Genomic DNA, 13,116 nt, shown 5'->3' on the forward strand with positions numbered 1-13,116 from the left:
CATACGTAAAATTAATATTCTAAATTAAAAAAAAAAAATAATAATAATAATAATAACAAAAAGAAAAAATATTGAATTCAGATTTAATAAAAAAATAAAAAAAAAAATTTTTTTAATAATTTATTGCACGCACAATAGCCATGGAATTGGGTTCGTCAATGCCGGTAGGAAATATTTTTCTTGCAGTGAGTCGACGAATCGAAGGTAAAAATGACGACTATTCCATTCTAGCACGCAAGATCCGCGGTCTTCAGCTCTGACGGAATGACGTTGGAGATTCTTGGGATTTGACCTTGCACACACGACTGACCCAGAACAGGTAGACAACCGGTAAAACGAATGTACTCACATGCTGTCGGCTGCTACTTACGTTCTTGACTCCGTTTTCTTCCACGTATATCCAAGGGAAGTAAATCCAAGGATTTGGAACATGGCCGTGGATCGTTAGGATTACCAAAAAGATGATTTTGTCCTTCCGTTTATTCAGATCGTCGCTCAACGATCCACCAACATTTATATAATTTTTACACGAATCGCGTATTTTATAAAATTTGATGATTATTTCGAAAAATGTTGTTTAAAAAATAACATTTTAACAAATTTATTTATTTTTCTTATTTATCTTTCTTTTTTTTTTTTATTTAGGATTAACAGATGAATCGATAAAGGAAGAAAATTTAAACGATAGAAGGAAGTTTAAACGATAAAGAATTCGTACGATTGATTTATCCGAACGATGTCAGAAATCGTTCTAGAAAATTTTAACGTCTATCGATGAACGATGAGCAAAGGAAAACTAATAAATTGTGTTATTACGAAATAACGAGCATGAAACACGAAAGCGTAATATGTTCATCAATCATTCGGGAAAGTTATATTTTTTGCACTAGTGATCTTAAATAGGTATACAACTATACATCGATAAGAATACTTATGAGTGATCATTATGCATGAATTAAATAAATAAGATCATATTATACTATAATGGACACGATACAAAGGAAAATTTTCCTTCTGATAGTTATCGCATGAAACGTAACAATTATCTTATATCTTAGTATCACTATATTATTGGTATTAGTATTAATTTTATATGAATGATTACTTACTACTTATCAATACTTAACATTCGAATATGTAGCAATTTATCAATAATCAGTAATAATAATGATAACAAATATCTATATTTATTAATCTTTCCAGATACGACTTTATTATAAAATCAGAAAAAGATAATTGTTTCTTATTTTGTCAATTTTATTTATTTGGAATAAAGTTAATTTAATTTTATTAACTTATTATTTTATTATTTTAATTTAATTAATTTTATTTAGAAACATTAAGATAAGTTATGTTAAAAATATTTTAAAATATCTGACTTTTTTGCATTAAAGTTCATTTACTTCGAGCCATGCTAAATTTATTTTAATCTTTCTTTGTTGCCATATTGGTGTCAAGTTCTGCGGTGAAATAATGGTCGACTACTACTTTCAATTTGCTTTTGAGAAATATGTACGCTTGAGAAATATAGTCGCTTGAGAAACAGCCATTTTAAAAACTTTGAAATATCTCCGTTTTTATTCGTACAAACGAAACATCATCAAATCAATTTCCTTCAAATTTTTATACATCTATTTTATCAATCTACTTTCTATTAATTCTTTGAAATTCGTTCCATCATCGATCATTGATTTTTCAAAACTTTCAATCATCATTTGTTAGGTTAGGTTAGGTTGAAACTAAAACAAAAACCGAAATGACACTCCGCTTTCTTACAATCGCAATTGTACTCGGTCCGAGTGATTCTACGAAAAGTTTAAATATCGAAGAAAACTTCTAATGGAAAGAAACTAACCGAAGTTCGTCATAGTTTTCACGTCTCTGTACAACTTTGTAATGTATTATGCTTATACATGTGACACATATACATTCACGTTAGGCCAAGTGCACCGTTCTCGTTGCATATGAAAGTGGAACGGTGTACATGTAACTACATATAGCTAGGATGGTATGTTGTCTATATGGTAAGACAACGTCTGGTGTCCTTGTTCAGAGAAGCAAGGTCTTACCTTATCTGTGCAACTTTGGAGCTTGTTAACCGTCTATGTATGTAGCTCAACCGGTCTCCACCGCTCTTCATTTATACCATTCACGGAAATGTTAAGCGCTTTAATGACCTACAATTTCATGCGTTAAAACTTGAATCGTGTGCATTATTGAAAATTATTTGCGATTTAAAGCGATTTAATGTGATGTGAAAAAATAATTAAACATTGAATCATTTTATTTCGAGGAGTAGAAAATGTGAAAGAAGTGAATAGAAAAATAAAGAAAGAAAAAAAAAAAAAAATAAAGAAAAATTTACTATTCATAAAGAGTGAATCATTTATACATAAAAATTTATATCTAAGAGAAATTACATTTTTATATTTTAATTCTAATGAAATAGTTAAAGATATAACAGCTAAGATATTAAATCTTTTTAATGATATTTTTCTCATGATCATCATCCATATTCGTGTCATGCACAGGAAATTGAAATTAATCGGAATATCCAGTAGCATTGCTATATACAGTTGATTACAATTAGCTCACCCTATGCATGTGAGAGTTTTCTATCAGTGTAGTCATGCGTAGATAATATGTAGGTCGCCTCTTCCAGTTAAACACGTCTTCTTTGGCAGTGCAAACTACTTTCGAATTTTCAGGCATTTTTTTTTTTTTTTTTTACATATTTCAACGCGATATAGGAATGCGAATATCGACGAGTGATATCCTTATATTTCGATTATTATTTCAATTTTAAATTATATTATATATATTTGTATCAATTTTAAATCTATCGACAAAACTTGTATAAAATTTTATACTTTGAATTTTTAAAAGAACATATTAAATAAATTTTTAAAAAATTTAACGATTAAATATATTACATGTAATTGCATACATCAGATTGGAAGTACACGAAGCTTTGGTCACTGTAAAGTAATATATTCTTCATTGGACCCTTCTCATAAACTGTAAATAAGAATTCAAGAGGCATTCGTAGTTATAAATAGCCATTTCCGCTTCGTCAGGTAAGCAGGATCGATTTACTGTTCAGCTTCGTCGAAGGACGAACAGGTACTTCGAGGACCTTCTTACCTTTCGTGCATTTCGATTCGAGCAGAAACAAAATTCAAATTTAACTCCTTTGTATTCTATAAAATATAATTCGATTAATCTGTTAATAATTTTTTTTTACAATTTCATCAAACTAATTAATAATATGTCCCACCTTATTCAAATATTTATTCTCATTTTTTAATGAAAATATAAACAAATTTAATCTAACTAAAAGTATAAAAAAATGCACATAATGTGTGAAAAAAATTTATTATTCATAAAATTAATTTGAAATAAGTCTTTAATCATTTTATTAAAATAGCACAATGATACTTAAAGAATAAAAAGATAATTAAATATTTCCATATGTGTTGATCATCGATTACAATTTTAAATAATGACACACACACCTTGTTCTCTTTCCCATTCATTCCAGATAGTCTCGTAATCGGTGAACGATTGTCGTCATGGCAAAAAATCGGGTTGAATGAAACTGGAACAGAGTGTATGTTCGTTAAGTCGACAGGCAAAAACTACCGGATGAATGGCTGGATACTGTGCAAGGCATCCTTCTCGAGTGGGACGAGGAATCGCAAATGAAGAAGAAAGAGAATATTGGAGAATAAGGAAATTGTATCTGGAAACTTCAAAACCCTTCATCTATGGAAACTTGAACTTGTAGTAGTATTTCCGGTGATAACCCATATTCTTTTCCAATTAACTTACATTACTCAACCTAATCTAATCTAATTTACATATCATTTAAGATTAGAAGAAAAGACTGGAAGGATATTTACGTGCTTTAATATTTGATACAATCATTGAATATCGAATCATACTTTTCATCGAATGATCTTTTTTAATTTTGCAAATGTATTTAACACGGTCACACGAATATTCGATTATGTGAAAGTGGAACGAAAACGTGTGCTTTTCGAGAACGAGTAGTTTTTAGAAGTCGAAACCAACAACCGCATTTCGCATTAAAGGAAGTGAAATAAAGCGATTACAATTTTGGCGACGATCCAACAGGGTCCCCATTGAAGGGTTTTTCTCAAAGCGGACATGACTAATATATCTTGTAATTACACGCGTGTGTACACGTTTCAAGACATTTACGAGAATACAAATTGCCTGTTAATGTTAATGCTCGTAATAAAACAAAGGAAATAAGATATTGATCTTACATGCCAATAAATATATCATTTTAAATTTAAAAGAATATTGAGCAACTTTAAATGCTTGTTTCTTTTCTTATATGATTGTATATATAGGATAATCGTATGTAATAGAACAATCTAGTATAAAGATTTAAATATACAATAATAAACATAAAAATAAGCGAGATATTTTTTCTTTAAATATTAATATATATTTAAATAATTGTGTAAATGTTCAAATGAATTTGTGCTGAGAAAAGAAAAAAAAGAAATCAATATTCATATTTTGAAAAGTGGTATCTTATGTGGAACATTCAAAAAAGTAAAAAAACTCAGAAGTTTCAATTTTATGTTGTGAAAAATAAATCGTCTTATAAAATTTTAATTTTTTATGGTTTTTTACATATTCTTACAGTTATACAAATAATTAACGTGAGAAATAGAAACAATAGAAAGTTCGTGTCTGTAGCAATGATAGAAATCAAATAAGTACTTGCGTATTCCAAATATAGAACGCGTTTACAAGAATAGAAATTAAGCTCAACACGTGGTCTCTTGTAGTACGATGAGCCGGTGGTTCACCTCGTCTGTTATGTTATTTTTAAAAGATCATTCAGAAATGTAATAAAATGTAATAAAGAACCGATGTAATAAAATAATTTTCGAATTTTTTTACATGGAAAATTCATATTACATAATTTTATCAATATTTATACCTCATAGACTAATTAATTGGTCAGATTAATTCGCGAAAAAATCATTTATCAAAATAATTTATATCGATGGATAATCACGTAAAAGTGATAATTTATGAAATACGTTGCGAGAATAGAAACAGAGTTCAACATACGATCTATAATACAGTCTTTGTCGATAGCTCGCCCCACATATTGAACACGGCAGATGCTGGGGTCGATATACTTACGGTGTAGGTTATACATATTCCACATATACGATGTACATACTCTGATTCATTTGCCGTGACGAAAGATAGAACTGCATAATCATCGGGCAGCATAGAATAATTATTAAAAACTTTCGTGCAAGAATAATATTGTACGTAATATTGAATTGTTATTTTGCACAATTGTGTACAAATGTTTGCAAAAAATATTTGAACGAATTTTTATTTTTTAACGAATAGCGTTCACCTATTATATTTCTTTTTTATCCTTGTGATTATCTCGTGATACGTAATCAAAAAAGGAATATAAAAAAGAATAAAATTTATAATTTTGTTATTTGATTTCTAATAATATTTTAATAATTTATAATTACTTTAATTAATTTATTTAAAACTTATACTGCTAACTATATTTCTTATTGCTTCGAATACCAAATATATTTTAAAGTTAAATTAAATTAAAAAGTTATTAATCATTGGTGAATAAAAAGAGAAATAAGAAAAGAAATAATGATGAATGTGTAAAAAATAGCAGGGTAAAAGTATCAAGGTAAAAGTATTCTATATTATATGTTAAAAAGCAAGAAAATAATGTGAATATAGCAATGGATTTAATATGTATCTAATATGGAAAGTAATAGTTAATGAAATGTAATTAGATCATGATCAATTCCATAATTGTATCATATTTTTTATTTACATATATTTTAATTTAATTCGTATTTAAATGTAAATATAATTACTTTAATTTTATTTAAAAAATGAAAAAAGTAAATTTATCAAAGAATAATTTGTAATTTTTAAGATTTATTAATTCTCGTTTTCTCATTTTTATTCGTATTAACAAAACGATCGTTATATTATCAATAATATAATCAAAGATTTTAATTGCAAATGAAATATATAAAATGATATATTCTAAAATCGTGAGCAGAACTAAATTTATCTTAATAGGTTTCGTACTTGTAAATCCGGATGTAAGTGCACACGGTCGTATATTTATGTACCGCTCCATATTTTTTCAAGTTCATTTAGAGGTCATACTGAAAGAATCCTTGGAAGAGAAGAAATCGCCTGGGAATTTACTTACTTTAATCTCTCCGGATTCATGGTGTGGGAAGGGCGGATATGCGGATATCATAATTAATCGCATGCAATTTATATAATGGCAACGCATTCAAACAGATTCGTTTTTCACAGCTCTTAAGTTTAAACGTAGCATCCAAAAAGATAATAATGTTTACAACGTAAAATTCAAAATAATTTTTTAACTATTGTAAATTGATTTTTGACATCATAAAGGAAAAAAAAAAATTTTATATTGTTACAAATAACAACGAATGTACCCGTTGTGCAATCTAGTGGAATCACCTGGCAAAATTGACATAGCTTTAGAAAATTTCGTGCTCGTTAATTGTATCATAGCAACAGCATCGACATAAAAAAAAAATCTTATTTAATGATCTTGTAAAATTTCTAAAATCCAATTTATCCATTGTATATATATATTCTGATAAATATATTATGTATGATTCCTATAATATTTTGTCTGTAATTGGAATCATCGATATTTATATAACTATTTGATATTATCATGTTTATCATTTTTGTATATTTATAATTGTTTTTGCTATTTTCATTTTTGATCTTACTTCAAGACTTAGAAATATAAGAATTAATAAATATAATAGGATAATAATTGTACTATGCATATTTTACAATAAATCAAATATTTTATAAATTGTAAAAATAAAAAATAATTATATTACATAAAATATAATTAAAATTATTACAATAAAAATATATAAATTGGAATAAATAAATATAATATTTTCAATTATTCAATCTGTAGCTATCATTTAATTTATATTTTTCAACAGGAAATGCTCAAATATTCAACCCATGATATGTTTCATCGTATATAACCTCAATTGTAATTCCGGATGTACAGTCAGTTTAATACAAATTTAACATTGCACTTTTGTTTTATAGCTAGTATCCTGGCATGAGTTTTCTCCCTTTGTGAAATATGCGTATATATCTCTGGCATTCGGATTATCGGGTACATTGCACTTCTGCACGGAATGGGACCCCGTGTATTGCTCGGGGCTACGTCGAGGGAGCACGGAAACGAGTCTTGAGGGACAGTGTTCAGGAGCGTATCCTAGAATCGAAGTTTTTCTAGCCAACATCATTTACAATTAACGACATAAAAATCGTTTCAACGTCTGAAATAACGTTGTTTATATGTTATAACACATTTTAAGATAAAATATTGATGTCATATTATATATGTATAAATATTATAGTATAAATAATAACAATAAAGTTTCTGAAAGAAAATATTAGAATTGAATTCATAATCTAATTTTATATTAAAGAATTTTTCATATTTTTTTTTTTGTTAATGTTTATCTAAAGTTTTTATGGACTATTCTTATTACATTTATTTTTTTCAAAATTATAACTCAATATACTTTCCAATAAATCGATTTTCTTTTAAGGAATTTGTATACACTTTAAAAATAAAGTAAAATTTAACATTTCATTAGTTTGAAATTGGTTATAAAATATTTATATCGATTAATTTTCAGATATTAGATTTACTTTCATGCGAAATTTCGAAAATATACGATGTATAAATAATAAATACGGCACTGACTTGAAGGAGGACCACGAAGAAAACCTGCTTTCATCACGACACCTGTCGACCCGTTATATATATATGTATATATACTGATGCTGGAATGATGCCTCGATTCTTTACAAAGCTTTTAGATCATTTGTTAGAAATTACAAATGAATGCAAATAGACTTAGATAAAATTTTTTCCTTAATAATGAATAATCTGTTTTTCATCTTATTAAAATATACAAAAAAGATTGCACTTCATTAACTATTATTAAATTAAAATTTTTAATATTTAATTAATATAAATTAATTAAATAAATTCATAATTTCTTTTTATGATACTTTTTTTTTTAATCAATCATTATCAAATTTATTTTGTACATTTTGTTTCAAATTATTTTTTTGATTAGACAATATCTAAAAAATTATATAACAGGCTATTAATCATTTTTTATCATTATTTATTTACATGATTTCCGATAATTTGTCTCGATAATATTGTAAATTTCTTACAAATCTTAGCATAATTTTGCAAAATTTCTTATATCGATGATTTTTTTGAATTTCGCAAATAAATAAAAAATCATATAAATGAAATGTTTAAAAAAATATTTATATTTATAAATTATGATCATAGTAAGATAAAAATGCTTACACGATGAAATTATAGAAGATACAATTTGTCACGAAGAAGCAAAAATTCCACACGAGCTTCAGCATGAATCATCGTCTAGCTTTTAGCTGAAGAACATTCGAATTCGAAGTTGTGTATATCCATATGTAACTTATTCAGAAGTTTAGAAGACTTCTAAAAGACTTCTCTTTCATAATTATACGGAATTTCTAAAAGATAATGCATTTATATTTGATGTTTGTATTGATTCATTTATGTTAAAACACTTATTTTAGCTGTAGCTTAAAACTGCTCCACGTGTGGTCGAATCTTCGTAGGAGAGTATAAGGCTCGTGATATGTATTTATTATTTTTTTTTAATTTTTCTTGGAAAAGAAAGAAAATAAACTTATAGGAAAGTTTTTAAAATATAAGAATTTAAACTTCATAAAAAATATTTGCAAGATATTGAATGGAATTTTCTGCATTATATAAGACTGTTTCGATAGCTATATAGTTTACAGTATAATATTATCGCAATAAGATAACGATTAATTGCCAAACTAATTGTTGAAAATAGTAGACAAGTAAAGACTGTAAAATTTAATGCATAATGCTTTTAAGAAAAATATAATTTTACTCATAAGTAATATTTAAGTTAACAATGAAAATAGAAAAATATAAAAATATAACTAAAGATGCTATAATTTTTATAATTTAATATTTAAAAATTATGCAAATTTACATAGATAGATAAAACATGTCAGAATTACCATTCTCGTTACAATTACGTACAAACAAAAAATTATGTCGAATTCATGCCCATATAAGGAAACACAAGTGACTTGTTCAAGATTACTTCGAACAAACAGATAGCAGATAATGCGATATATCAGCACGATTACAATGCAATAATTCGTTTCTTCGGTATCAATGATTCAGTAAGATTTCATGTTGAATTTATCATTAAATATCGGTACATATTGTTCCTATACTTTACTTTATTTTTATAGAAATGACAAGTGCCACTCTCATTATTTGTATTATATATTTGTATTAAGTTATCTTAAAAGTGATACGACTATTTTAAAATTTTACGACAAAAGAAAAAAAAATCGTAGAAAGAAAAGAAAGAAAAGAAAAAATTAAATTCATTTCAACGAAAAATCAATATTTCAAAATAATATGTATCTCATTACACCGAGGCCTTAGTATTAAAAAGACCACCTTGGTGAGCTCTATGGTGTACCATAGCCGTGGAGAGATCGATGAGGAACGTCTGCAACGGCCACCACGCCCAAACCGGGAGGGAGTACCATGACTCACCCCATACAGAGAACCATAGGTTGGGTGGGGACACCCCCGTGGCGCTGCTACGTGGCACTGAAAGTGACGAGCCAGCGTGCAAATTCACCCTCGCTTTTCGTCATAGATTCAACGAACGTGTGTCACGTGAATCTTGCTTTAGGGATATGCAAGAAACAAACCTAGTAGACCTAACCCAACTATCGTCCGATTTAGGCAAGGAGATAGCCTTAATTTTCAAGCATCGGAAGAATGGCGGGGAAGGCTTTCCGATTACTCATCGATACGACCACATCATGCTACCTATGTGTCTCGAATAAAATTGAAACTGTGTAACATAAACATCTCTTTCACATCGTGTTCATTGATTAAATATTGAATATCGTATGAATATAGTATCTGGAAGAATTTTTTAAAATTTTATTCGTATAATTAAATGTATCTTTCTCTAATTTTTTTTTTTTTTTTTGAGGAATTTTTTTATATTTTTACGTTTTATTGTAAAATATTTGAAGAATTGATTTAATCGATAAGATTGGAATAAAAATGATAAAGTAGTGATTGTACAAATCTTGGAAATTGCATACGATACTGGGTGCTCCTTTGCCATGGGAGTGGCTCGATTTCCTGTCGTATCTCATTGACGTTAGTCTCAGGTTTGACGAATAAACATGTCGAATAATCTAAAATCTTACTCATTCGTTGATCGTTTTCATTCATATACATGACTATAAATGGAATTATTTGTTTCTATCTTGTTGTAACTTTTCTCCTTGCAATGAAACGTAATTAAATTATAAATATAATTTATTGTGAATTATCACTATAGCTCACAATTTTTAAAATGTAACCTTATTAAAATAAAAATAAAAATCATAAGAAAATATAAAATATAATTTACTTGTAACATTTTATTAATGTAGAAATATAAAAATTAAATATTATCCTAAATTTATAAAAAATTCTTATTAACATGAAACGTAAGATTTGTATCGAATCGTTCGATTATTCTATTTATTATCCAATAGGTAAACATTATGTGCTATATTCGTCGGAAAATCAATACGAGAGCTAATTAGATGAAACGAAGGCATCATATATTGTTAAAATTTATATATTGTTAAAATATATTTTTACCGTTTATACAATCAGTAGTTGAAAGGAGATAATTCCAAAATTAAAAATATTCTGCTATAAATATAAGATTGTTGGGGAATTATTTTTGACTCAAAATTTTTTGGGACGCGCTATATTACAGACAGTTGAAGAGAAATTAGCCGTGCATCCAAAGTCAATGACTTCGTGGCTTGGTTTAATTGACCTAACGACGGGATCTTTTCACGGCTTTAGGAATCAAGGCCATTGCGTATACGTATTTAATACAGCTCAATGTATGTTTCGTAGATATTGGAAGTATTTTTGCAGACACATAAAATGTATCTATGTATAGAAAGATATAAAGATATCTTAGATACATTGAATATCTTAATTTGTCTAATTTATTAATATAAGATAAAGTTAGCACTATTATAATCTAAAATGTTTAAAATATATATATATATATATGCTTGATCGAATTGTAAAAGTAGTATGGTTCTTTCTTTTAGAAAGTACGTTCTGACCCACTATCAAGAAATTTTGTAAATCATTCGAACGTAAAAAAATATCAGAGAAAAAATTTTTTCATAATGAATTTTTCGATTTTAGTAGGACTTGAAAAATTAAACGATTCATCATTTTTCCGCTTAGCGGAGTAGAAAATTTTTCAGGGATGCAAAATAGAAGATAAAAAAATGGAATATCCATGAAGAATTTCCCTTTTCTGTGATTATCATACGGATGTCAGTATCCTATAAGATAAATATTTCCGACTTCTCAATAACGATGGAGTCATTTCGTGACTCTCTTTCTCGGGAGATCTTCTAAAATTAATTAAACTCATCAACATGCGCATCACGGTTTAATTGGAGCGATTCGTTCGAAGTAACAAGAGTGCGTTCACACCCACGTAGACATTAAGTAAAATATGTGTAAAAGCCGTCAAATATATATGGATACTATGGCATTTTTTAAATCTTTTATTATATATAATTTTGATACATTAATGTATCTGTAGAAGTATATACTATACTACCTGACTTTCTTTGCCACATATAATATTTTATGAAATAATTTTTCTCCATATTGTATTTAAATATGCAAACGAAATGATATATGGAATAAAAATAATTTAAAATGAAATGTAAAATAAAATTTTTTAATAATTTTGAATTAATCTTTTAGTGAAATTCGTGAATGATTACTGGGAAAAAAGTTAGATGATTAAATGTTTTCATTTATATAAATTATCAAAAATAAATATTTAAAAAGTTCACTCTTTGATATAAAAATTTTATCTTGAAATTTTTCGAAATGTCAATGCAAAATCAATATTGATACATTAATTAAAAATTGTATGAGAATATATATAGTATAATATATTAAATAATAAAACTATAATAAAAAATATTATATATTTAGTTTGAATATCTCTATTATGAATTTAAATATAAATTTAAATTTGGAAATTTGCTAAATAGAATAATTAAAAAAGAATAATATACAATAATATAATAATAATAATATATAATAATAATAATAATAATAATAATAATAATAATAATGTAACTAAAATAATTATAAAAGATTTTGTAACAAGTAAAAGATTAATATCTATTTATAAATAAAATTTGATCATATTGATAAATTGAAAAAAAAACTTAAAGTCAAAATAAATAATATATTTTTATAATACATAAATAAATATAATAATACTTACATGTATCGAAAGATTTTAAAATTAACTTTATCATAAAGAAAAATAATTAAATTTTAAAGTTCAAAGATTATCTTGAAAATATTTTCAAGCAAAGTATGTATATCTAAAGATATATATAAAGATTAATGTAATTAATATTGTAGAAACGTATGATTCGTTAATAAATAATTTATAATTGATTTGTTATGAGAATATGTAAAATAATAGATATTAATAAAAATTTTTAAAATTAATTAAAATTTTAAATTTTAAAAATATAATATTATAAATATAATATTGTAAAATATAATATAATGAATTATATATATATCAATAGTATATAGTTATTTTTAATAAAGATGTCATATAATGTTTTCTTATGTACATTTGATATGTACATTCTACTTCCGGTCAATAACTAAATGATCGATAGTTATATCGTGAATAACAAAATATCAACAATAACAATTAAAAATTGTAGATAACAGACGAAAAAAGAATATCAAGAAATCTATTATATGTAATGCCATATTATATGTAAAATACATAAATCACAATTATATTATATATTTATATTATATATACTTTGAATATGAAATAT

Source organism: Apis florea, unplaced genomic scaffold (genome assembly GCF_048593485.1).
Source record: "Apis florea isolate Af1SG1 unplaced genomic scaffold, ASM4859348v1 contig_3170_pilon, whole genome shotgun sequence".
NCBI lineage: Eukaryota > Metazoa > Arthropoda > Insecta > Hymenoptera > Apidae > Apis > Apis florea.